General features: G+C 42.2%; 1 protein-coding gene across 1 annotated transcript in view; it reads left to right on the plus strand.

Moving 5' to 3' along the window:
• Positions 1-213: 213 nt before the first annotated feature.
• The window catches only part of PTER (phosphotriesterase related), a 74276-nt gene continuing 47346 nt past the window's right edge, over positions 214-27143 (plus strand). The window contains exon 1 of the mRNA XM_047867761.1: positions 214-284. The gene's annotated coding sequence lies outside the window, so the exon portion shown is untranslated. The remainder of the gene's footprint in view (positions 285-27143) is intronic.

Genomic DNA, 27143 nt, shown 5'->3' on the forward strand with positions numbered 1-27143 from the left:
ACAGGAGTGAACCCGGACTTGGACGGGCGGCGGGCGGGGCGGGTCCTGGACCCGCGGGGCGTGACCTAGGGCCGGGTAGGGCGTGGCAAGAGCCACAGGGCGTGACCTAGGGCCGAGTGGGGCGTGGCCGGGACCCGCGGAACCCTGCCCTGGGACCTGGGGGCGGGGAGAAGACTAGCCCCGAGCGTGAAGCGCGAGGGGAGTGGGGAGACCTTAAAGGCCCTGCACGCTGGCCCCGCCGAGGGTCCCGGGGGCGAAGGCGGCGCGCAGCGAGCGGAGGGAAGGTGCGCGGGAGCCGGGGCGGGGGCGTGGGGGCTGTGAGCCGGGTAGGAAGGGTGGGGTGAGCAGGGGAGCCTTTCGTGTTCATCCCTGCGGGGAGCCCCGGCGATGGTCCCCCTGAGGGAGAGAGGTTGAAAGCAATCCGCGCTTTGGCGAGCTGCTGCCTTTCTCCAGATGCGCTGCAAAGACGCGCGGATCGTGAGGCTGCGCGAGGCCTAGGAGGCTGGTCTGTGTTGGAAGTGGGTGGTTGGTGACCCCAAAGTCTAAAGTGCAGCGAAGCCTGGCTTGAAACCCGAAGCCGAGAGTCCCACGAGGAGGAAGGCCCCGGGGGGCCTCGCGTGGCTCCAGCCCAGTGTTGCTGGACAGAAATGCTGCAGGGGTTGTCGGGCCGTTGGGCTGGGGGGGGGGGGGGGGGGGGAGGCTTCTCTAACATGCTGGTTCTCCTTTCCTGAGCTTTGAAATCATACCTCTAAGCCTTGAGCCTCAGCCTTGCCCTTTATTTTACCGTCTCATGGTTCTTCTGTTGTAAAGATATTCCAAACACACATAGGTGCGCCTCCCCTACAGATAAGAGCGCGGTGTTTACAGGCGCAACGTTGTGATATTTGTGGAGGCGCCTCGGGTTGCAGGACACCTCCGAGGGGGACACATTTACAGAGGAGAGCTTCCGCCTTGTGTAAAAACGTGTCCATTCGCCCTCAAATCACTGCCACACTGGAGGAAAACGACAAGCGTTTGCTCCTATCCTAAAGGACCATCGCAGTCATTGTCAAATAGAATGAGCGTCAGTGAGAGAAGCGAGCTAACACTTCTGACACCGACTTGGCCAGTTGCGTCTTGTTTTGCATAGACAGCAGGGGTGTTCAGCAGTTATCCTAAAGGCCTGATGCAATTCCGGAAATAATGAACCCCTTTTTAAAAAGAAATCTCAGTGCACGCTGCAAAGAAAAAGGGATCGGACAACTTGCCGTGGAAAGCAAGGCAGCAACTTAATTTCAGAAAACAGGAGAATTGGAACACAAAATTCACGGCGCGCTGCTCTGTGAAATTACGTTTTCCATGTGTGGAGGCTGGATGTTGCTTTATTCTTATGGAAGTTACAAAAATGTATGTAGTATAGATTGGGGCATGCATTTTTATTGCAAAATGCAAATGCATGCAAAATGCATTTTATTCCCATTCCTGGATCTTAGAATCGGAAGAGGAATGCCCACGCCTATGTTTTTCAACATTAGTGAAAGCTAATCACCAAGGGTCTTCTTTGAGCTCTGTGCCCTAGAAGTTCACACTTTACACTGCTCCTTGAGGTGTTCTCCTGATACTGAAGAGGAAGTTAAGGCATAGGGGTGAGGCCACACTGCTGGAAAGTTTAGGGGGAAAAAACCCATGTCTTTCTAACTCAAAACCTGTGCTCCTACCACTGAGCCCCCCTGTACTTTGTTTTTCACAAGTATGCCCCCTGTCCAACAGGAACTAAAGATACGCGGGTAGAGGGGGCTATAAGACAAGTTGCTAGTTTAACATACTCAGGACCCGTGAGTGGAATCTCATTCTATTTCCGATTCCAGCTCTGTGACTTTGCACAAGTTACTTATCTTTTCTAGGCACATGAAAGTAATTGATCTCTAGGTCTCTGCTAGATCGAAAAACCTATAGATTTGTGAAAATAATATTCTGCTTTTGCCACTTAATGATATTTTTGGTCACACTTGGTGTTGGAATTACAGGGCGGTCAGGAAGGGTTGGTTTATTCATTCAATAAATGTGCGTTGTGTAGCTGGACACGTACTGGGGCTGCTGCAATACAGAACAGGACAGATGAGGATTCTAGCCTCCAGGGGTATATATTCTGGTTAGAGGCAGGGAGACCTGAGCAAACAAAGAAGGAACTAACAAACAAATTAATTAACCAACAGCTACAAGTTGTGAACAGAGGGCTGTGATAAAGGAAAATGGAGCAGAGAGGTGGTGGGGCACTTTAGATGTGGTGGTGAAAAGGAGTCCTCACCAAGGCCTGCTGGTTTGGAAGGATGCGAAGGACCTAGTGAAGTTCCTTCCTTGCAGTGGGACCTGCTTGGGCAAAGGAGCCATGAAAGGACTTGGCATGTTCTGGTAATGACCAGAACGTCTTTGTGATGGTGATTGGTTCAAGATGAAGTCGGAGAGACAGGGTGGGACCAGGTCATGCAGGGCTTTGTGCAGCCTGGTAAGGTCTCTAGATGTTCATCTCACAGCAACAGGAAGCCACTGAAGGGTTGTGGGCAGGGGAGTGACGTGAAGGTGGCTATGATGCAGCCCAAGTGAAAGGCAGAGGTAGCTCAGGCTGGGGTGGCAGTAAGAGTATTTATTGATTTTGAGAGAGAGAGAGAGAGGAAGGAGGAGGAGGAGGAGGAGGAGGAGAAGAAGAAACAGAGGGAGAGAGAGAATCCCAAGCAGTCTTCATGCTGTCAGTGCAGAGCCCCACACGGGGCTTGATCTCATGAATTTCGAGATCATGACCTGAACCGAAATCAAGATTTGGACGCTTAATCAACTGAGCCACCCAGCTGCCCCCTGACAAGCATATTTAAAATCACATGCTAACACCCCTCGAACACCCTGGCATTCCCATCCTCCTGTTCCCTTTAGTTTTCCCGCATACAACTTATTCCCATATGACATATTACACATTTTGTTTATAAATTATTTACTCCTTCCTATAAGAATGTCAACCACTTGAGGGCAGGGTGTGCATGTTTTATTTATGGCTGTTTCTCTAGCACCCGATGCTGTGCCTTGTGCAAAGTGGGCCCTTGATCCATTTGTTGTAAGAATGGATGTGATAAATGCTTTGGATTTTGATTCTGTAGAGCTTGCTGATGAATGGGATATGATAGTGAAAGATAAGGAGAAACCAAGGATGAGTCTCAAGATGCTGGCTCAGAAACTGGGCAGATGTGGATGTTAATCAATAAGGAGAAGGCTAGAGAAAGAACAAATTGGGAATTGGGGGAGGTGAGATGGAAAGTTCCATTTGGTACATATTAAATCTGTGGTGTGTGGATTAGTTACCTATTACTACATCTAAAAAATTACCCTAAAATTTAGCAGAGCAAAACAACAGACATTCATTGCCTCAGGTTCTATGGGTCAGAAATTTGCACACAGCATAGTTGGGGAGGTTCCGGCTCAGGGTCTTTCATAACGTTCCAGTGAATCTTTCAGCCAGGGCTATGGTCATGTCACGGTTTGACTGGAGCTGTGAGATATGCTTCTTAGCTTCTTCCATGGCTGTTGACAGATTTCAGTTGGCTGTTGGCCAGAGAGTTCAGTTCCTTGCCACATGGACCTCTCCACAGGGCTCCTCATGATGTGGCTTCCCCCAGGGCAAACGTTCCAAGAGGGAAAGCGAACCCAAGATGGAAGCCAGTCTTCTTTTAGAACCTGATCTCAGAAGTAGCATACCATCACTTCTGCTGTGTGCTGTTGATCACACAGATCAACTCTGGTGCAGTGTCAGGGGTGGGGGTGGCGGGGACAACACAGGGGTGCAAATACTAAGAGGGGTGGGGTTGTTGGGTGTCATTGTAGTATCTGCCTCCTACAGGGTCTATCAGCTGTCTAAGGGGAAATGTCATATAGGCTGGTGGGTATATTATGCTGTAGCTCACAGGAGAGATCTGAGCCACAGATAATTATTGGGGAATCATTGGAAATGTGTCACAGGATCCAGGGAGAGAATAAAGGTGGAGAAGGGAAGAGGATCCTGGACCCAGTATCGAAGAGCCCAATGCTTAACGGTTAGTGGAGTAGCAGCCAGCAAAGGAGGATGGCCAGCACAGCGTGTATTCTGGGGGTGACTTAAGGGAAAGATAGGTTTCACTGGACAAGTTTCCCCTTCCCTGTGAAGGGCAGAAAATAGTTTGAATATGGCGGAAATGAAAAGAATTTCTGAAACGATGCAATTTAATACAGTTGAAATGTGAGTAGTTAAACGTTGACCCAGATAGAAACAGAGAAAAGAACATTTGTTTATTTTAAAGTTTATTTATGTAACTCTGTGGGCGAGGGGCACACTGAGAGAGAATCTCAAGCAGACTCTGCACTCAGCACAGAGCTTGACGAGGGGCTCGAACCCATGAACCGTGAGATCATGACCTGTGCTGAAATCAAGTCGGCTGTTTAACCGATCAAACCACCCAAGTGCCCTGGGATGGAATATTTAGAGTTTTGAGAAGTCTATGGTTGCATCCTCAGTGCCCTGGCTGGGATTATAGTTGGTAGAGAGCCCCCGTGTAAAGATTTTAGAGGTTGAAGAGAAAAGAATAAGGGATGTAACATAGGTGGAGCTACTGGCCTTGGAAAAGGCCTACCCTTACTTCCATATGTTCTATAGCATTACTGTATCAGGAGTCTTTCTCCTCGAATGTCTTAAATACCCCAGTGAGCCATACAATGACAATGGGAAAATTAACTCCTGGTTCAGTGGTGTCCTGCTCATAGCCCTATGAACTTCACTGTTAATAGAAGGACCGAAGAGGATTGTTGTACATGTTTTTCACACACCAAATGTGGCCTCGGGCTAAATAAATAAATAAATAAATAAATAAATAAAATAAGGAAGATGGAGAAAAATAAAATACCTGCTCCCACCTGGCCACCTGGCATAAGCTGGCTCTGTGGTTCTGTCTGTTCATGAAGGCAGCATCTGCCTGAATACAGATGCCTCTGCCTCATGGCAGTCGTTGAGTGTTATCCATTTCTCTGTCCCCTTCCAGTGAGGTATGGCCACGTGACTTGCTTTGGCCAATGCAATGTGAGTGGAGGGAAATGTCACTTCCAGGTAGACGCTTTAAGAGCCAGTGAGAAGTCTGTCACACTTTCTTTCCCTCTGCCGGAGTGACCACCAATTTTCTAGATAGTGGCTGTTCTGTCAGCTTGGCTCTTGAAATGAGGGCAGTGAGCAGAGCCCCCTGTCAACCTCTGTTAGCCATAGAGAGAGCTAGAAATAAGCTTTTGTTGTGTTTAGGCCTCAAGATTTGGAGATGTGTTTGTTACCACAGCATAACCTTGCCTATCCTGATTAATGTACTTGGGTAAGGTCTGATCCATGTGCCTCCAGGAATTACTGATTTCCAGTTTACCAGATATAGTGGGAGCCTAAGAGAGAAGGCACCCTGAAAGTCTTGCTGTTGTGACTCATGTTCCTCTTACTGTTGGTAAACAGCAGGGTACTTGTTTCCATAACGCTCAACTCAGCTTCAAGATTTTAATCAAAGGGGGCAAAATGGCATTTAGGTGTTCAATCATACCCTGTAAGGGCAGCCATTGTTAAAGTGTAAAGTACATAAAGGCTCAATGTCCAGAGGAATTAAGGCTCTCATTTCTATTTTGAAAAACACTACACGCACACACACACACACACACACATATTATTTTTTTTAATTGTCAGCTCACTTCCAAGTTTTCCAACACAGAGAAATGTTCATGGGTTCAATGTTAAGAGATAATTCTTCCCAAGTGTCCGTATCCGTGGATGCATTTCAAAAATGATTTTGTCACCAAAGGACATTGGAAATGCCTCATCCATAAGCATTTTTAAGGCATTTTTAAGGCATTCATTTTTAAATGAATATTTAAGTATGATTTCCTGGCTATCTTACTTTTGCGCTAAAAGCATCAGACCTGGGTTTTGCTCTCACTGTCTTGGAGGCAGTGTGTTCGCACTTTTACTCTGAGTTAAGCAGAAGTGAAGCAGGGAGTGTTTTGCTTTGGGCAGAGCCATGCGGTGCTCCTAGGGATGTTGGCTATAAATCCATTCTCCCTAGAGGTTAACAATCAAAGTTCTCCCCCTCTCTTACTCAGACGAGTGATATGATGATGATAAATTGCTTGGACATGACTGCCCCAAGCACTAGTGTGATGAATTATGTTGTTGAGGGCATGACCACAGATTCTCCATTGTCAGTATGCCACATTGAATATTGGCAGTATTCATAAATAGCCTCCTGCCAATTTTGGTCACCGCTTTGCATATTAAATTTGCTGCTTTCACAGGTCATGGTTGTTCGTTCTTAATCAACTCTGTCTTTCCCTGAATTCACTTAACTAATCAACCTTTTGTTTTTCTGTTCTCTACTCGCTAAACCGATGGGGCGTTCTCAGAGTTGTGTTCAGTAAACATCGAGTCTTTCTTCACAGAAACTGTTAAAATAGTAATTATTAGTCCTTTTCACTAAATCTAGAGTAATAACAGCTTATCTTGCAGTGGCTTAATTGGGTCATTATTTAGCGTTTGAAAAGCACTTTGAGGAGAATATTGGTAAATACTGTTGTTAATTTAATGTTTCCTTGTAATTGAAAGTCCACTGCACCCGAAAAGTCCTTGGTATTACTATGTACCAACAAGGATGTCTTAGTACTGCTTACTGTTTTCAACATTATATATCTACTGATTTTTGAAAAATTTTAAATATTGTCATAAATTCCTAAAGTTATCATGTTCACACTGTCCCACTTCTACGTGTGTCATCTACTATATTCATTACACATCTGAAAAGTTAAATGTTATGAGTCGTGCTCTCTAAAGTTTGGAGGAAATAGAAAGCCCAACCCCCAGTGCAGAGGTATGTCACGTGCTATCTTCTACACAATCTGTGTGTAGTATCTGATTAACTTTTCAGCAAGCTGACCTATTATACCCTGACAAATAACTGAGGTAAATAACGCTGAGTCCATATACTGAGCTATCACCTGATTGTCATTAAACTTTGTCGAAAAGGGTTAGATTGAATCACACGTGCCCGGCCAGCTCTTTGAACAAATTTTCTGCTCACTCTAGCCCCAGATTCCCCGGGTGTAACTAAAGGCCACTCTGTAGCTTGGATTAGGCAACCTCAATACTGAAGGTATTACTTTGCTAGGGTTGCGATAGCAAAGTAGCACCAGCTGGGTGACCTAGACAACAGATATTTACTTGCCGGCAATTCCGGAAGCTACAAGCCCAAGATCAAGGTGTTGGTAGATTTGGTCTCTTATGAAGCATCTCTTGGCTTGTAGATGGCCACCTGTCCCTATGTCCTCCCTTGGCCTTCTCTTTGTCTATGTTGTCTGTGTCCTAATTTCTGCTCGTAAGTATTGAAAATGGTCATATTGAATTAGGACCCACTCCCAAAACCCCATTTTAATGTAATTACCTCCATGAAGGCCCTATGTCCAAATCCAATTACATTCTGAGGTTAAGACTCCAACATATAAAGGTGGGCGGGGGGAGGGGGGGCGGCACAATTCAGCCCATACTCCTGAACTATAATGATCTGTGGAAACTACCAGTTTTGGAGTTATTTTCGTTGCTTATCAAATCTGAGCAGACAGCTGACGACTACAAGCGTTTGGAGGTCTACTCAGTATAGGAGCTTCTTAACGTTACCTGGAGGAGGGCTTTATGCTTGTGACTAAAACAATGAAGTAATTTGATAAACATTGTAGCAACATTAAGTGAGTTCTGTATACTTTATTAAGATGCTAACCTTAAAGTGTACATGATTAAGTATACCTTGCCATCTGAACTACCACCCGCCAAATATTTGTTATAACAACTCGCCAATATTTTTACCCAGAATTTCCTCTCTGAACCAAAAACTTGGCTATGATTAGTCCACATGCTTGTATCATCAAAATGGGCAACAGGATGTAGAGGGCACGGTGGTCCCAGCTCAGATCTCCCCCCTAGAGGGGAACATCTTGCCCTCATGTTGTTAAACGTGTCGAGCATTTTTGCCTTCATGTTATCGGCTGAAAACATCTAAGAAAGCAGGAGAGTTTCTAAGGAGAGATGATGAGCCTAAGAAGCTAGAAAAGCTCTTACATTTGAAAAAAAATATTGGGAACGTGAAAGCATCAAATACCTCAATCTGACTGTTCCCTGCCTGCCTCTAGTATGGGTACTATAGTTGTTTCTGGAAAGCTTTACAATGTTCCTTCAGAATAGAATAATAGTGTTTTTGTAATTCTAAAAAAATGTCCTTTGTAGTTAATTAATAGCCAGAAACCCTTAGAGGATTGTTACATGGATCTCTAAGAGTATGTTAGTAATATTTGGGATAATTGGTTGGTAGTTTTGAATGAGCTGCGGAACATTAATTTTCCCCTTAAAAACTGTTTTCATTAGAATTTATTGTTGAAGCTGGGTGATGGATATCTAGAGGTCCATTATACTGTTCTCTCCACATTTGCAAGCTTTTGAAAATGCTCGTATTAAAAAGTTGGACTGAAATGATTTTTTTCTTAAAAAAAGACATGAATGAAATATATAGCCTCCTGCAATGCACCCATCATGGGCTCAGGGACAAATTACATTTGAATAATGAAGTATGAGTGCATATGTAAGACAATACATGTGTGAGCAGAAGGGGTTTTTTTTACTACCAATGTTGCCATAGAAAAGTACTGTTGAGACCCTTATCTAGGAAAGGCTGTGAGAGTGTCTTTCTTAGTTGTGACCTAGATTATTTGACACATGTTTTTATTTATCACTCCCTGGAGTATGGCATATCTGTCATTTCATGAGTCAATGCCTTTCTACCAGTCATGGAGTTGCCCCGGCCGCATTTTCTCCCAGTTGAGTCTTTTAGCTTCAGACACTTTCCACCTGTAGCTATACAAATCCATTTAACACGGGAATTCAAGAAGAGGGTGCTAGCTTCCAATGCCCCATGCCTGGCGAATACCTTCTGCCCAATACTTTCTATAAAAATGTCCTCTACTCCTGCAAGACGGGTGTTCACAGATTGCCGCTAGGCAAGAACAGATCTCTGCTGAATGTACTTTGAGGAAAGTTACTCCAAAGCCCCGTCTCCAGCCTGTTGCTGACACTGCCCATCCAAATCCCCCCAGCTTCCACAGGGAGGATTAGGGACTGTCCCGGACCTCTCTTATGAGTCTCACATTCCTGCATAAGTCGAAGGCCCAACATTGCTTTGAATTTGCCCCATTCTCATTCAGAGAAGTTCATCTTCAAGGTGTTCCTCTTTGTCTTGCGTAAATATTTTGGAGCAGCTTAGTGTATAAGAAGTAAAGAGGGGCGCCTGGGTGGCGCAGTCGGTTAAGCGTCCGACTTCAGCCAGGTCACGATCTCGCGGTCCGTGAGTTCGAGCCCCGCGTCGGGCTCTGGGTTGATGGCTCAGAGCCTGGAGCCTGTTTCCGATTCTGTGACTCCCTCTCTCTGCCCCTCCCCCGTTCATGCTCTGTCTCTCTCTGTCCCAAAAATAAATAAACGTTGAAAAAAAAAAAATTTAAAAAAAAAAAAAAAAAAAAGAAGTAAAGAACCTGCTGTTTTGAGCACTCGCATTCCTGAGCCTTTGGCCTTACAGACATATTTGATCTGGTGGGTGTGCGGGGTGGGGAAGGGTCCTGCAAACCACACGGCAGTGCTCCCTTTGGACATAATTCATTCCTCCCAGGCATTATTATTATTATTGTTATTGTTATTTTTGCTTTCTGTTTATGAGTGGATTTTAGTAGAAAGCTCAAAATATTTCAAGCTAAGAGAGCCAGGTTTAAAATGATCCCTGCGAAGATTTTACATAGTTCTCTATATTGTCTATTGAATTTCATTTAACTGTTAGATTTAAAATATATAAAAGAACATATACAGCTTCTAGCATTAGGGATACTTCATGGACCTTTGCTACTACTTACTCCTGACATAGTAAAGTCAAAAGGATTAGTTTCTAAATTCCGTTGCTTTTTGATAGACCGAATCAGAATTGTAAAAGGTTTTTTTATATAGAATTTTCACAATGCGTTATGTAGGGATGGTATAGTTTCTTGTGAACCTGTCTTCACTTCTTTATGTTTATCTCTGCGTTAGTAATACCTTGGCTAAAATAAATATTCATTAACTATTCTTATTTAATGTAATGATTTCATACCATTAGCAGAAAGGAACGTTTCTTTATATGTTGTTTCTATACAAAGAACAATGTATTAAATTTCAGAGTTTTCTCTACTAAAATTGGAAAGCTTACTCAGTAGCTACACCATGTCTGAGCCATAATGCCCCAATTTATATTCTTGACACCATGTATCATATTTATATTTTTAAATCAACCTCATTTAAAATAATGTCAACAATTATAGGACCAAGAAAAAGGTCTAAGAGTGAAAAGTGGGTGATAGCTTTCCCTGCCTAATTAGAAGTCATGATTGGGGCACCAGAATAGCTCAGTGGGTTGGGCTTCTCACTCTCGATTTCAGTTCAGGTCATGATCTTATGATTCATGGGATCAAGCCCCACATCAGGCTCTGCACTGACAGATCAGAGCCTGCTTGGGATTGTTTGTCACCCTCTCTCTCTCTCTCTGCCCCTCCCCAGCTCATGTGTGCATGTTCTCTCTCACTCTTTGTCTCAAAATTAAATAAATGAACAGAGAAAAAAATCACGATGATATTTCTGATGAATTAGGAGGATGTTACCCCCAGAACAGAAGTTAGTTCTTTGATAGGCCCAAGAAAAGAAATGTGTTACAAGACACTGTAGAGATATATGCCTTTTAATTTTCACAAACTCAGCATAATATTCATCAGAATGGATGAATTCATCATTCATTAATATTTATCAAGTTTGTCAAATTTGATTCATTCTCCTATCATTTTTAAAGCATGTTTGCTATGCCCAGGTACTACCTTTTCTAATTACTTAACATATTTTTTTAAAGTAACCCACTTTTTTTGCTTTACCCTTATCCAAAACAACAATCTCCATAAAGTCAGAGGCTTGCAACATTAATACTTTTTTCTAAAACACATTAAAATAAACAAATATGTGTTTAAAACATTGTTTTAATTCTTTTAAATGTCTTATTTATTTTTGAGAGAGAGAGACAGAGTGCGAGCAGGGGAGGGCCAGAAAGACAGGGAGATACAGAATCTGAAGCAGGATCCAGGCTCCGAGCTGTCAGCACAGAGCCCAATGCGGGGCTCAAACCCATGAACCATGAGATCAAGACCTGAGCCGAAGTCAGACACTTAACCAACTGAGCCACCCAGGCACCCTTCTAAAACACATTAAAATAAACAAATATGTGTTTAAAAGACCTTAAATGCCCATATATCACCTAAAATTGGTTTGAACCACCAGTGGGAAATATATCACACCTTCTGAAAACATTGACAAAACCAAGCAGATTACTGACTTTTTTACTTATCTCACTGTCCACGAGGAAATAAAATAATCATTGGCTGTGAAGTTGGCACAAAACAATTTTCAGAATAGTCTCCGTATTTGTATTGTGATAATTAGAAAATGTGCACACTGTATATGTATGTGTGTGTGTGTATATATATATATATAAATGCACATATATACACATGTACATAGGTAGATAATGGATCATTTTAGCTGTTATTTGGGAAATAGCCAAGAGTTTTCAAGTGCTTAGATACTGAGCATCATTTATTTGAGGCTAACAGAGCCAGCATTATTTGATCCTGGTGTCTCTATTGTACTGTTAGTCGTAAGCATTATAAAGAGTGATAATTTAAAAAGTAATAATCTGACTTGTGAGGTATGTTTATTTCATTCTTCTGTCCATAATAATCTGAAGTTTATAGTAAAGTAAATGCTGTAATGTGGTTAGAGGGTGGTTCAGAAAAAGAATTAGAAAGATATCAATAGGCTTCTCATTTGTCGTATAGAAATGTTCTGTCTGATTTTCGACTATATAAATATCCCCGTTTATCTAATGTCTAAACAAGGTGAAGTCACGGGGAGCCACTGCACGAGTTCTTTACAGGTCATTTACTGCCTTTTTGCCTAGAATCGTGGAATTTGTGTCCGGAAAGAACTTTGGAGATCATCTTGTTTAACTCCTTTGTTTTATCTGGGAGAAAACTGAGGCTCACTGCTACATTTGCCCAAAGACACACGTTGATCCTATCAACTTTTTGAAACATCTGTGTGCTTCGTCAAGCTCTAGCATTTCTTCCTATTGAGGAAATAGTGATATGTTCATAAGAGTGTTCTGTTGCATTCTTACATTTCTGAAATACAGCAGCAGAGCCTTAATATTTGGTGGTACTCTAGATATTTAATAGCTACTGACTATTGCTTGTGTCAAATAAAAGATGAACTCTATTGAACATTATCAGGAATGTTTTCTGTTGCCTTTAATACATTTGAGTGAGAAAGGAAAATGACATTTTCCTAAACAGTGTCAAGATATCTTTTACAAAATAAGTAAGATTTGTGTTCTTAAGGGGAGTACCTTTGGATTCAAACATCCCATTCTTGATTCTTGATTTTTACTCTGTATGTCTAATAACCAAGCAAATAATAAGAAAAACTGGTAATCAGGGGTAATAAAAGTAAATTCTGATATGAATTCATAATGGCAGATGTTCCTGGGAAGAATGAGCCAGAAGAGTTTAATTACGTAGGATGCCTAACCAAGAGCCCAAGGAAGAATTGGGTGGCAGGTGCCCATAGACTTTACCTATGAAAATTAAAAATAACTTCTGAAGGAAGGACAGCTAATTTTGTTTATGTAATACGTTTATATTGCTCTACAGCTTGTTGGTAAAAGTAGTTTTGAGCACTCAGAGAACAATCTTTCCCCTGGTCGTCTTCCAATTAAAAAAGCAGTATTACTTCTTTTCGGATACTGAGCCAGTGAGTAGCTCCAAGATCTCCCAGGCCCGCACAATTTAAGAAAAGGGAAATTAGCAACCCTTCCCCCTCAGAATGCTGTCATCTACCAGAACAAGAAGGCAAAGCAGGTCTTTAATAATACAAGAGACATTGCCAGTTGTTAATTCCTCCGCTGTTAATGCCATGGGAGCGCACGTATTCCCAATCTGCTGCCCGTGTGCTCAGACCCACAGCACAGTGTGTTCCTTCCAGCCGTGTTAATTTACGCATCCGTCCATCCTCAGCGCTTACCGGATGCCTGCTCTGGGCCAGTCACGGTGCCGAATGCTGGCTGTGACGTTCTCACTCACACACCGAGCGGAGAGGATTCCTTGAGACTTACGATCATCTGTTTGCAATTCTCCTGTGGTGTCCCCAGACAGTACCAGATGATTAGAAGCCCCTCAAGTGAACACAATAGACTGCCAGTCTTGCAGCGTGTGCCATTCGTCCCTGACACAACCTAGTCATTTAGCCCTGTGGCTTCAACCCAAGGAGAGTAGTAGGGGCTGGGCAGTGCTTTTCCGAGTAGGAGTTTCCTTTTGCTGGCCCTTGGTCTGATGCTTCGGAGACCGTCTCTGCTTATTCTCTTAGCAGTAAAGAACAAGGTCAGGCTTCCATTCTGTCCACCCAGCGGGGGAGATATGTGCAGAGGAGACGCTTCCTGTCCGAAACCTGTTCCCGCTTCCTCTGGCCAGGAAGCCGTGGCTCTGGCCGTGGCCGCTACTGGTGCCTTCAGTGGCCTGCCTTCTCCGCAGCCTTAGTGAATGCGGAATGAAGACGCCAGCCTGACTCTTAGGAGCCCTGATAACGTGCATTCCATTTCTGTCACGCAGCCCTCATGTTCAGTCTGTTTAACCCTTTATAATTATCAACCGTTTCCCTTGAGGAACACCTTGTGTGGTTTGTTCTCACCGTCTACTTAAATGCCGGTTACCAGAGTACTTTGTTTATTTGGAGCCTATGAATTGCATTGAGCTCTATGCTCTATAGAACTTGTTGCGAACCTGATTAAACAGTAAACTCCTTGAAGACAGGGACTAGGGCTGTTTCTTTCTGTATCACAGAGAGGGACTGACCCAACTGATTACCACTGTCTGAGTCCTGAACAAACAAACACAAAGAAAACCCAAACAAAACCCGTCCATGGTGTGCAAGGGCGTCTGTTCAATTCAGGGTTGTGTCGCAAACCTCAGTGCAAAATGCACGCACTTTATTGCTGAGCATTGCCTTTTTTTTTTTTTTTTTTTGAGCTTTCCTACCACCATTAATCTTATATGGTAATGCAGTGACAATGAGATGATTTCTCCGGAGAATCTATGCTAATACTATTAAAATGCTCTTACCATGTCAAAATGATTGCAGTGGAAGGCACGTGGGGACCGTGCTTATGTGATTATGATATTATAGCGATGGGCGATTACCATAGGAAACTACTAATTCAACCCTGCAGGGACTTGCATTATGAAGCCATTATAACATGAGATTATAATGACACAATAACTCGGATGCACACTCGTGATGTGAAAACTAAAAGCTAATTTGAATGCGAGTAGTATTTCCATTAAATTGTAATTAAACACCGAAAGCCATGCTTGTTTAAATTTAAGACGGAGACCTCCAATCCAGAAAAGGAAACCGTGGGTAAAGGACGCACGCCAGGCATGAGCTGATGATGGTGAGAAACCTTTCCCAATTCTGCCCTTTGGTACTTAGTGGGTATGGAAACTCACAACAAAGTGGCCTCCCCAGACTTCTTCTGTCTGTGCTGGCTCCCATTACCCGAAACCAGTATCAGGACTTAGCCTCTCTGGGTAATTTCTTTCAGGTTATTCTCTATGCAAAGTATATACATTTTCTTCTAGAAAAAAAACTGTATTATGCAATGCTTTTAAAACCTACTTCTTAATTCTTTCTATCCCTCTCAGAGTCCAGGAGAATCCAGTTGCTAAATTTTTGTTTGTCTTTTAAAGGTCAGCTCAAGATGGATGATTTTACATGTCAGGAAACTTATATTTGACTATTAGGGAATAGTATTTGGTGGGGTTTATGCCATGCCATCTATCAGGTACAGGGTGATTCGGTAGTAAAATTTTCTGATTCTGTTAGAAACACTAGGTAGTCTGTTAACACTTCTCTCTGTTAGGGAAGCCTGGTGCATTTCAGAAGCCAGACATTTCTCATTTATTCTCCACTGATAATCACTATCTGGCTTAGGTCAACATAAAGATAGATTATAAAAAGTAAGAGCTACTGTACTTGTTAGATATACACCTGCATTAGCGTGTTCAGGACGCACAACAGCTAATATATACTCCCTCCTAATTATGACTAAAAGTGGTTATTACTCCTTGGTTTAAATATAGTGAAGATGAGTTTTTGTTATTAAGCATTTCTTTTGCACTTAGATATGCTGTATGCTTTAGAGTTATTTTTATTACTACTGATTGCAACAGCCAATTTAAGCAGGGAAGTCTAAATTACTCGAGTCCTTATTTTTATAATTAGGAAGAGGAAAGTGCAGTGCAATTAAATGGCCTGCTTGATGGCATCCAGTCAGCAGTGGGGTTGGGATAGGATTTTCTGGTCCCAGATAAGTGTAGCTTCTTCCTTGGGCCATTGAGTGATGTCACCTCTGAATAGTACTCCCACGTTAATGGATACCAGGATAACTTAATGTGATGTTTGTAGCAAATATCTCCATGGTTAAAGGAAAGAAACACTTGCCTGTCAAATTGGGGAACTGGGTTCTATCTGGGGCTGTCTGGCCTTCAGGAGATCGAGCAGTCAGTGTTTGCACCTAAAAATGAAGTCATTGAATTAAATGATCTGCATGGTCCCTTTCTGCTCAAAAATTCTGAGATCAAATAGCATTTAACAGTCACTGAAATTTACATATGTTAATTATTGTTAACTATTATCATTTTAAAATAATATTTAATAAAATATTGATTTTACTTATTTTAAAACTATTAACCTAAATTCAAAACCATACCTTATTTAGATGCATTTCATACTTCAATGTGTTTTAGCAGATCTATAATTTCATTTAAAACTGCCTTTTTTATTTAGGGAATTTATTATAATTAGTAAAGCTACAGATGTAAGTCTATCCAAGGAGAAGATTAAAATTATAGTCCTTTGGTACACTGGCAATATCGGTAAAATATGTCAGAACTACAGTGAAATGAAATGTATAAGTATATAAATATATAAATGCTTTGTGGGAATTCTTAGGAAGCAGGTAATAGTGATGAGTAAGATTCCAAATCAAAATATAGTGCTGGGGCGCCTGGGTGGCTCAGTCACTTGAGCGTCTGACCTCGGCTCAGGTCATGAACTCACAGTTTGTGGGTTCAAGCCCCACATCAGGCTCTGTGCTGACAGCTTAGAGCCTAGGGCCTGCTTCAGATTCTCTGTCTCCTTCTCTTTCTGCCCCTCTCCCACTCCCCCCCCCTCTCTCTCTCTCAAAAATAAATAAACATTAAAAAATAAAGTAAAATAAAAATAAAATACATTATTGGCTAGACAAACCTTCCTAAATCTTTTAGGGTACCTTATTTTTATGGGGGAAAATACATAAGCAATTACATTCCCTTTATATTGCAATACATATATGTGACTAAGGATTGGTTATTTAAAAATTTGTTGTTTGCCTATAGAAAAATTTCCTAATTTAGTGAATCTTTTTTATCTAGAGAATTCCATTAGAGCATTTTTCCCCTGCCATCTCAAAGATTGGAAAAGAGAAATTATTGCTGTATGACCCATGAAGCTATTAGATTTGCCCTTGATCCCATTGTAGTAAATCGGCTTTCAGGAGTAGAGATAAGCTGTTTGTTATTTTTAGTGCATCAAATACTAGTCTTTCCCAAAAAAGAGGTTTCTGTGTCAGGTGCCACACTGTTTTAGAACTAGGCAAAATTTGTCATCTTGCCTTCTTCCCTAGTTCCACTAATAAAGACTGTCTTTTGGAGACAATTTTCCTCAAACTTGAGGCTCCACAAGTTGTCATCAAAATTTTTGTATTTACATTTTCATTTTTATGATAAGCCAAACAATTTTAAGCATAGTCTGGATCAATATAACCATCATTCAACCAAATATTGCCATAGGATTTCATTATTCATATCTTTGTTTGTTTTTAACACTTCGGTGAAAAGAAATTATTGCCTAAAACAATAACATTTACCTTTTTTCACGATTTTTTTTTCCAAACTCGGATGTTTTCCTGGGCGACACGACCGCATTTTCTGGGACATCAGAAGGTGGTTAGATTGACACAGTGGCGTCGTGGTCTGGTAAGGTGGTTTGGGCCCTTTCATTTCCTTTGGTAGAAGTGGAGTTGTTTTATAAACAGGAGCCTCTAAGATTACTGCATGCATGTTTGTTTTTCACCATCTGACTTTGGAATCTGTACCGCTATCCAAAGGGTAGAACCGTGAGTCAAGACTTGTCCAGTTTTCTACTCTTCAACATTTTTTCTAGCCCTGCGATTCGTACTGTCTTCAACCTAACCAGTTCTATTCCCTGATCTCCAACAGACCGGTGCCCGCTCTTCTCTCTGGTGTTGTAGGGGGGAAGCTTGGGGATAAGAGTCTATGGAAAGAACTAGCCGAACTTCTGGCCAACCAGTCAATCAAGGTTTAAAGACTGTACATCATGATAAATTGGGATTCTTGTCCTGTGGTTTTTTTGTTTTGTTTTTGATTTTGCAAAAGACGGATAATGTATATTCTCTTGGTGCACATTTTAGGTGTTTATTCATAAATGTTGGTCAGCTCTCAAAGGAGAAACCTCAGGGGTCATGGTGTTTGTACAATTTTTAAAGGTCTCCCAGGAAATGCTTACAGAGCCTATGGCATTGTATTTTGCCTTCAGTGAAAATAGAAGATAGCTCATCATCCTCCTCTGAATAATAACCCCATTTCCTCATTGGTGAAATGGGAACAATAATAATCAAAAGTGGGTTTCATCTAAAAGTATGTCCTATGGTCCAGTCTTCTAGCTGGATACTTTCCGATGACTCACCTTCTGCTGATCCCTTGCCAACTTTGCAAGGACATTAGGAGATTTAATTAAAGTGTGTACAGTGCCTTAAGCTCTTCAAAGAAACACATAGCGTTATTATTGTAGATAATACTTTTGAAATTCCATAATCTCTTGAAGGTAATGAAACCAACAACATAGAAAGTGGGGGCTTCAACGCAGTTTTATGAAGAACTTCCTACGACGTCATATTAATAGTGGCCATCGTGTGGCTTTGAGAATGCAGACTTCAATGACTGAACTTTTTAATTGTAAATATTTTGATTTAATGTTTTCCCATCAATAACTAACACATTTGAGAGGTCAATAAGTATTCAAGTCATGATGTTTCTGGCCCACTTTTAAGGCTTTATAAATTTTTTTTTTTTACTTTTTTTACTTCTTGGTTTAAAGTATGATTAAAAGGAGTACTTTACACTACTCCCAGCATGATATTTTGTAAGTTAGAGAAGGGTGAAAAAGAGAGTGCTCTTCCGGGCTTCTTCTGCCCTGACATGTAGTTCTCCTGCTCTTAAAATCCCCCGGGAACAATGAAAATTGCTTTAGTTTCCTAACTCATCCCGTCTCCAGCATTCAGTCTATACGCACGCTGCCCATTTAATTACCATCCTAACACAGGTCGCTTCCTCTGGATCCGGTGCCTGTGTCAGTGTCTTCACTGTGGACCTGCCATGCATCATGTGTATGAGCCTCAGCGGGCTGCTTACAAATCCCAAAACATGCCTTTCGTTGCTCATGCCCCCAGGATGCCTCCTTGTAAAAACTCTTTGTGCAGCCTTGCCTAAATGCCCCCCTCCTCCAGAGAGCCCTCCCAAACCCTCCAGCACTGATGAATCTTAGCCAGACACATCTTCCCAGAACATCTGCTTGGGACCTCTTTTCCAACGTTACTGCATTCACTGGAACATTGCAGGTGTCCCACTAATATATAAAAAATATCGGAGTTGCGGCAAGATGGCGGCTTAGGAGGACGCTGGGCTCACCGCACGTCCTGCTGATCACTTAGATTCCATCTACACCTGCCTAAATAACCCAGAAAACCGCCAGAGGATTAGCAGAACAGAGTCGCCGGAGCCAAACGCAGACGAGAGGCCCACGGAAGAGGGTAGGAAGGGCTGCGAGGCGGTGCGCGCTCCACGGACTGGCGGGAGGGAGCCGGGGCGGAGGGGCGGCTCGCCGGCCAAGCAGAGCCCCCGAGTCGGGCTTGCAAAAGTGGAGGGGCCGGGCGGACTGTGTTCCGACAGCAAGCGCGACTTAGCGTCTGGGAGGTCAGAAATTAACAGCTCTGCTCGGAAAGCGGGAAGGCTGGAGGACAAAGGGAGGGAGAGCTGCTGAGCCCCCTGACAACAGAGCTCAGTTTGGTGGGGAACAAAGGCGCTCGCCAGCGCCATTTCCCCCGCCCATCCCCCAGCCGAAATCCCAAAGGGAACCGGTTCCTGCCAGGGAACTTGCTCGCTCCGCGCAAACACCCAACTCTGCGCTTCTGCGGAGCCAAACCTCCGGCAGCGGATCTGACTCCCTCCCGCTGCCACAGGGCCCCTCCTGAAGTGGATCACCTAAGGAGAAGCGATCTAAGCCTGCCCCTCCTGCCCCCGAGCACCTTGCCTACCCACCCCAGCTAATACGCCAGATCCCCAGCATCACAAGCCTGGCAGGGTGCAAGTAGCCCAGACGAGCCACACCACCCCACAGTGAATCCCGCCCCTAGGAGAGGGGAAGAGAAGGCACACACCAGTCTGACTGTGGCCCCAGCGGTGGGCTGGGGGCAGACATCAGGTCTGACTGCGGCCCCGCCCACCAACTCCAGGTATACACCACAGCACAGGGGAAGTGCCCTGCAGGTCCTCACCACGCCAGGGACTATCCAAAATGACCAAGCGGAAGAACTCCCCTCAGAAGAATCTCCAGGAAATAACAACAGCTAATGAGCTGATCAAAAAGGATTTAAATAATATAACAGAAAGTGAATTTAGAATAATAGTCATAAAATTAATCGCTGGGCTTGAAAACAGTATACAGGACAGCAGAGAATCTCTTGCTACAGAGATCAAGGGACTAAGGAACAGTCACGAGGAGCTGAAAAACGCTTTAAACGAAATGCATAACAAAATGGAAACCACCACAGCTCGGCTTGAAGAGGCAGAGGAGAGAATAGGTGAACTAGAAGATAAAGTTATGGAAAAAGAGGAAGCTGAGAAAAAGAGAGATAAAAAAATCCAGGAGTATGAGGGGAAAATTAGAGAATTAAGTGATACACTAAAAAGAAATAATATACGCATAATTGGTATCCCAGAGGAGGAAGAGAGAGGGAAAGGTGCTGAAGGGGTACTTGAAGAAATCATAGCTGAGAACTTCCCTGAACTGGGGAAGGAAAAAGGCATTGAAATCCAAGAGGCACAGAGAACTCCCTTCAGACGTAACTTGAATCGATCTTCTGCACGACATATCATAGTGAAACTGGGAAAATACAAGGATAAAGAGAAAATTCTGAAAGCAGCAAGGGGTAAACGTGCCCTCACATATAAAGGGAGACCTATAAGACTCGTGACTGATCTCTCTTTTGAAACTTGGCAGGCCAGAAAGAATTGGCAAGAGATTTTCAGGGTGCTAGACAGAAAAAATATGCAGCCAAGAATCCTTTATCCAGCAAGTCTGTCATTTAGAATAGAAGGAGAGATAAAGGTCTTCCCAAACAAACAAAAACTGAAGGAATTTGTCACCACTAAACCAGCCCTACAAGAGATCCTAAGGGGGACCCTGTGAGACAAAGTCCCAGAGACATCACTATAAGCATAAAACATACAGACATCACAATGACTCTAAACCCGTATCTTTCTATAATAACACTGAATGTAAATGGATTAAATGCGCCAACCAAAAGACATAGGGTATCAGAATGGATAAAAAAACAAGACCCATCTATTTGCTGTCTACAAGAGACTCATTTTAGACCTGAGGACACCTTTAGATTGAGAGTGAGGGGATGGAGAACTATTTATCATGCGACTGGAAGCCAAAAGAAAGCTGGAGTAGCCATACTTATATCAGACAAACTAGACTTTAAATTAAAGGCTGTAACAAGAGATGAAGAAGGACATTATATAATAGTTACAGGGTCTATCCATCAGGAAGAGCTAACAATTATCAATGTCTATGCACCGAATACCGGAGCCCCCAAATATATAAAACAATTACTCATAAACATAAGCAACCTTATTGATAAGAATGTGGTAATTGCAGGGGACTTTAATACACCATTTACAGAAATGGATAGATCAACTAGACACACGGTCAATAAAGAAACAAGGGCCCTGAATGAGACATTGGATGAGATGGACTTGACAGATATATTTAGAACTCTGCATCCCAAAGCAACAGAATATACTTTCTTCTCGAGTGCACATGGAACATTCTCCAAGATAGATCATATACTGGGTCACAAAACAGCCCTTCATAAGTTTACCAGAATTGAAATTATACCATGCTTACTTTCAGACCACAATGCCATGAAGCTTGAAATCAACCACAGGAAAAAGTCTGGAAAACCTCCAAAAGCATGGAGGTTAAAGAACATCCTACTAACGAATGAGTGGGTCAACCAGGCAATTAGAGAAGAAATTAAAAAATATATGGAAACAAACGAAAATGAAAATACAACAATCCAAACGCTTTGGGACACAGCAAAGGCAGTCCTGAGAGGAAAATACATTGCAATCCAGGCCTATCTCAAGAAACAAGAAAAATCCCAAATACAAAATCTAACAGCACACCTAAAGGAACTAGAAGCAGAACAGCAAAGGCAGCCTAAGCCCAGCAGAAGAAGAGAAATAATAAAGATCAGAGCAGAAATAAACAATATAGAAACTAAAAAAACTGTAGAGCAGATCAACGAAACCAAGAGTTGGTTTTTTGAAAAAATAAACAAAATTGACAAACCTCTAGCCAGGCTTCTCAAAAAGAAAAGGGAGATGACCCAAATAGATACAATCATGAATGAAAATGGAACTATTACAACCAATCCCTCAGAGATACAAACAATTATCAGGGAATACTATGAAAACTTATATGCCAACAAATTGGACAACCTGGAAGAAATGGACGAATTCCTGAACACCCACACGCTTCCAAAACTCAATCAGGAGGAAATAGAAAGCTTGAACAGACCCATAACCAGCGAAGAAATTGAATCGGTTATCAAAAATCTCCCAACAAATAAGAGTCCAGGACCAGATGGCTTCCCAGGGGAGTTCTATCAGACGTTTAAAGCAGAGATAATACCTATCCTTCTCAAGCTATTCCAAGAAATAGAAAGGGAAGGAAAACTTCCAGACTCATTCTATGAAGCCAGTATTACTTTGATTCCTAAACCAGACAGAGACCCAGTAAAAAAAGAGAACTACAGGCCAATATCCCTGATGAATATGGATGCAAAAATTCTCAATAAGATACTAGCAAATCGAATTCAACGGCATATAAAAAGAATTATTCACCATGATCAAGTGGGATTCATTCCTGGGATGCAGGGCTGGTTCAACATTCGCAAATCAATCAACGTGATACATCACATTAACAAAAAAAGAGAGAAGAACCATATGATCCTGTCAATCGATGCAGAAAAGGCCTTCGACAAAATCCAGCACCCTTTCTTAATAAAAACCCTTGAGAAAGTCGGGATAGAAGGAACATACTTAAAGATCATAAAAGCCATTTATGAAAAGCCCACAGCTAACATCATCCTCAACGGGGAAAAACTGAAAGCTTTTTCCCTGAGATCAGGAACACGACAAGGATGCCCACTCTCACCGCTGCTGTTTAACATAGTGCTGGAAGTTCTAGCATCAGCAATCAGACAACAAAAGGAAATCAAAGGCATCAAAATTGGCAAAGATGAAGTCAAGCTTTCACTTTTTGCAGATGACATGATATTATACATGGAAAATCCGATAGACTCCACCAAAAGTCTGCTAGAACTGATACAGGAATTCAGCAAAGTTGCAGGCTACAAAATCAATGTACAGAAATCAGTTGCATTCTTATACACTAACAATGAAGCAACAGAAAGACAAATAAAGAAACTGATCCCATTCACAATTGCACCAAGAAGCATAAAATACCTAGGAATAAATCTAACCAAAGATGTAAAGGATCTGTATGCTGAAAACTATAGAAAGCTTCTGAAGGAAATTGAAGAAGATTTAAAGAAATGGAAAGACATTCCCTGCTCATGGATTGGAAAAATAAATATTGTCAAAATGTCAATACTACCCAAAGCTATCTACACATTCAATGCAATCCCAATCAAAATTGCACCAGCATTCTTCTCGAAACTAGAACAAGCAATCCTAAAATTCATATGGAACCACAAAAGGCCCCGAATAGCCAAAGGAATTTTGAAGAAGAAGACCAAAGCAGGAGGCATCACAATCCCAGACTTTAGCCTCTACTACAAAGCTGTCATCATCAAGACAGCATGGTATTGGCACCAAAACAGACACATAGACCAATGGAATAGAATAGAAACCCCAGAACTAGACCCACAAAAGTATGGCCAACTCATCTTTGACAAAGCAGGAAAGAACATCCAATGGAAAAAAGACAGCCTCTTTAACAAATGGTGCTGGGAGAACTGGACAGCAACATGCAGAAGGTTGAAACTAGACCACTTTCTCACACCATTCACAAAAATAAACTCAAAATGGATAAAGGACCTAAATGTGAGACAGGAAACCATCAAAACCTTAGAGGAGAAAGCAGGAAAAGACCTCTCTGACCTCAGCCATAGCAATCTCTTCCTCGACACATCCCCAAAGGCAAGGGAATTAAAAGCAAAAGTGAATTACTGGGACCTTATGAAGATAAAAAGCTTCTGCACAGCAAAGGAAACAACCAACAAAACTAAAAGGCAACCAACGGAATGGGAAAAGATATTCACAAATGACATATCGGACAAAGGGCTAGTATCCAAAATCTATAAAGAGCTCACCAAACTCCACACCCGAAAAACAAATAACCCAGTGAAGAAATGGGCAGAAAACATGAATAGACACTTCTCTAAAGAAGACATCCGGATGGCCAACAGACACATGAAAAGATGTTCAGCATCGCTCCTTATCAGGGAAATACAAATCAAAACCACACTCAGGTATCACCTCACGCCAGTCAGAGTGGCCAAAATGAACAAATCAGGAGACTATAGATGCTGGAGAGGATGTGGAGAAACGGGAACCCTCTTGCACTGTTGGTGGGAATGCAAATTGGTGCAGCCGCTCTGGAAAGCAGTGTGGAGGTTCCTCAGAAAATTAAAAATAGACCTACCCTATGACCCAGCAATAGCACTGCTAGGAATTTATCCAAGGGATACAGGAGCACTGATGCATAGGGCCACTTGTACCCCAATGTTCATAGCAGCACTCTCAACAATAGCCAAATTATGGAAAGAGCCTAAATGTCCATCAACTGATGAATGGATAAAGAAATTGTGGTTTATATACACAATGGAATATTACATGGCAATGAGAAAAAATGAAATATGGCCTTTTGTAGCAACGTGGATGGAACTGGAGAGTGTGATGCTAAGTGAAATAAGCCATACAGAGAAAGACAGATACCATATGGTCTCACTCTTATGTGGATCCTGAGAAACTTAACAGGAACCCATGGGGGAGGGGAAGGAAAAAAAAAAAAAAGAGGTTAGAAAGGGAGAGAGCCAAAGCATAAGAGACTGTTAAAAACTGAGAACAAACTGAGGGTTGATGGGGGGTGGGAGGGAGGAGGGGGTGGGTGATGGGTATTGAGGAGGGCACCTTTTGGGATGAGCACTGGGTGTTGTATGGAAACCAATTTGTCAATAAATTTCAGAAGAAAAAAAAAAAAATAAATTGTTTACATCTGTCAAAAAAAAAAAAAAAAAAAAAAAAATATCAATCCCCCATTGAATGCTCACCATGTGCCAGGTACCATGCTGGGGGCTCTTTAGCCTCTTACAGTAAGATTATTCCTTTTTCATCTTTGTCTCTCGTAGTATCCTCCTTTGGATGCACTAGATCCTTAGCAAACATTTGTCACATTGAATTGAAATGTACCCAGGTGAAATTTCCAGATGCCCGGAAAGCAAACATCTTTGTTACCTTCCTGTCTTCTGTGAATTTAAAGTCCAAGCTATCCCTCAACTCTGTAAACCAAAGCAACTTCTCTTACTATTTCAAGGAGAGTAACACTAGCTGGTCCCAAGCCTGCGAAGAGGCTGTGATGTTCATGAAAATATCCAATTGCTTTTGGCTAACCTTGCCTCCCATCATTGTGAAATTGAAGGTGGATAGAACGAAAAGTGTTCACTGGTTGAACAGACACCCACTGAGCATTTACTTCTTGCCAGTGGCTCTTGTAGCCCAGGGCTGGCACCTACTTCTCCATGTGTGGGGATGGAACTAGAGAGATTATCAGAACAGAACCTAGTTCTAGAGATGACTCTCCTTTGCATCAGGCATGGCATGGCATTTCTCATACAGCGGACCATGTTTTGGAAGCCACTAGAACAAGACAAGATGGGCCAGAACCAGGCTGGGAGAGCTTCTCGCCCTCCTTGCAGTGGCTCTCAGACCTTTCTTCCTGCATGACTATCCTTTTTAACACCAAACAGGAGAAGCCTGACAATGTGAAAGCCCATTCATGGCACTGATTCTTCGTAACTTGGAATTAGCTAAGCAGGGTAGCGGAAGTCAAGACTTTTCTAAGAAAATCTACTGTATGGTCTTCAGAATAAAGGACCTGAGATGATTTTGTGGGAAATAGCTTTTAGATACACATGGGTTCATGCAACTGAAGGGCTCTCTGTAATTCGAGGAAGGGTGCTTTAAAATTAAACTACCTTAAAAAGAAATTAATGTGGGTGGTCTATACATTTTAAAAATTAGCCTTACGGGTCGTTATCCAGTTTTACTCCTTGTAAAGGATGAGCTACTGTCATGAACCACCTGCACTAATTTAGATAGAAAATGTGCTTGAAGATGAAGTCACTTGCTGTTGGTTATTTCTGCGCTCAAGAATCTTGCCCTGGGGTGCTTGGCTGGCTCAGTCAGGGAAGTGTATGACTCGATCTCAGGGTTGTAAATTTGAGCCCCATATTGCATGCACAGATTACTTAAAATTTTTTTAAAAAATCTGAGGCGCCTGGGTGGCTCAGTTGGTTAAGCAACCAATTTCAGCTCAGGTCACGATCTCACGGTTTGTGGGTTTGAGCCCTGCACTGGGCTCTCTGCTGACAGCTCAGAGCCTGGAACCTGCTTCCGATTCTGTGTCTCCCTCTCTCACTACCCCTCCCCTGCTCACGCTGTGTCTCTCAAAAGTAAATATATGTTTAAAAAAAGTTAAAAGGGCGCCTGGGTGGCCCAGTCGGTTAAGCATCCAACTTCAGCTCAGGTCATGATCTCACAGTCTGTGAGTTCAAGCCCCGCGTCAGGCTCTGTGCTGACAGCTCAGAGCCTTGGATTCTGTGTGTGCCTCTCTCTCTGCCCCTCCCCTGCTCATGCTCTGTCTCTCTCTCTGTCTCAAAAATAAATAAAAACATTAAAGTTTTAAAAAATCTTACAAAATTAAAAATTAAAAAAAATTTTGCCCTTATTACTAAGGGAAAGTTATAAAAAAAACTTACAAAGTACCATGCTGGGTGCAAAAGAATAAGCTTAAATGGCATGTTCACTATCTTCTGAGAGCTTGAAATGCAAAAAAAAAAAAGGGAGGGGGGGGTAAGTTGTAAAAACAAACATGGCTTCAAAATCCCAAGCCCCCAAAGTTTTGGGAATCCATTTTCCATGCTTTTTAATAATACTTTTAGCTGTTTTGATTTAGGGAAATAATATGAACTGCTGGAAAAGGGGTGTGCTATGATCTCAGAATTATCTGTTGTCAGAAATGTGTTACATAAATATTCCAGGACAACTTTTTTAGCCCTTTGCCAACAACTGTTAACCTGCTCTTCCTTCTTGGTCCTTCTTCTACTTCAGTGTATAATTTCCACGCTCCTACTTTAATATTTTTTTCTTTGCTTTATGTGTCTTTTGTGCAAGTTACCTCCAGTCCTTCGTGGAAGAAGGCTGGCTCAAAACAAGCAAACGTATGCATGTTAATCAAGTACTGACTCTGTGCCAGG

This window comes from Prionailurus viverrinus, chromosome B4, assembly GCF_022837055.1.
Source record: "Prionailurus viverrinus isolate Anna chromosome B4, UM_Priviv_1.0, whole genome shotgun sequence".
NCBI lineage: Eukaryota > Metazoa > Chordata > Mammalia > Carnivora > Felidae > Prionailurus > Prionailurus viverrinus.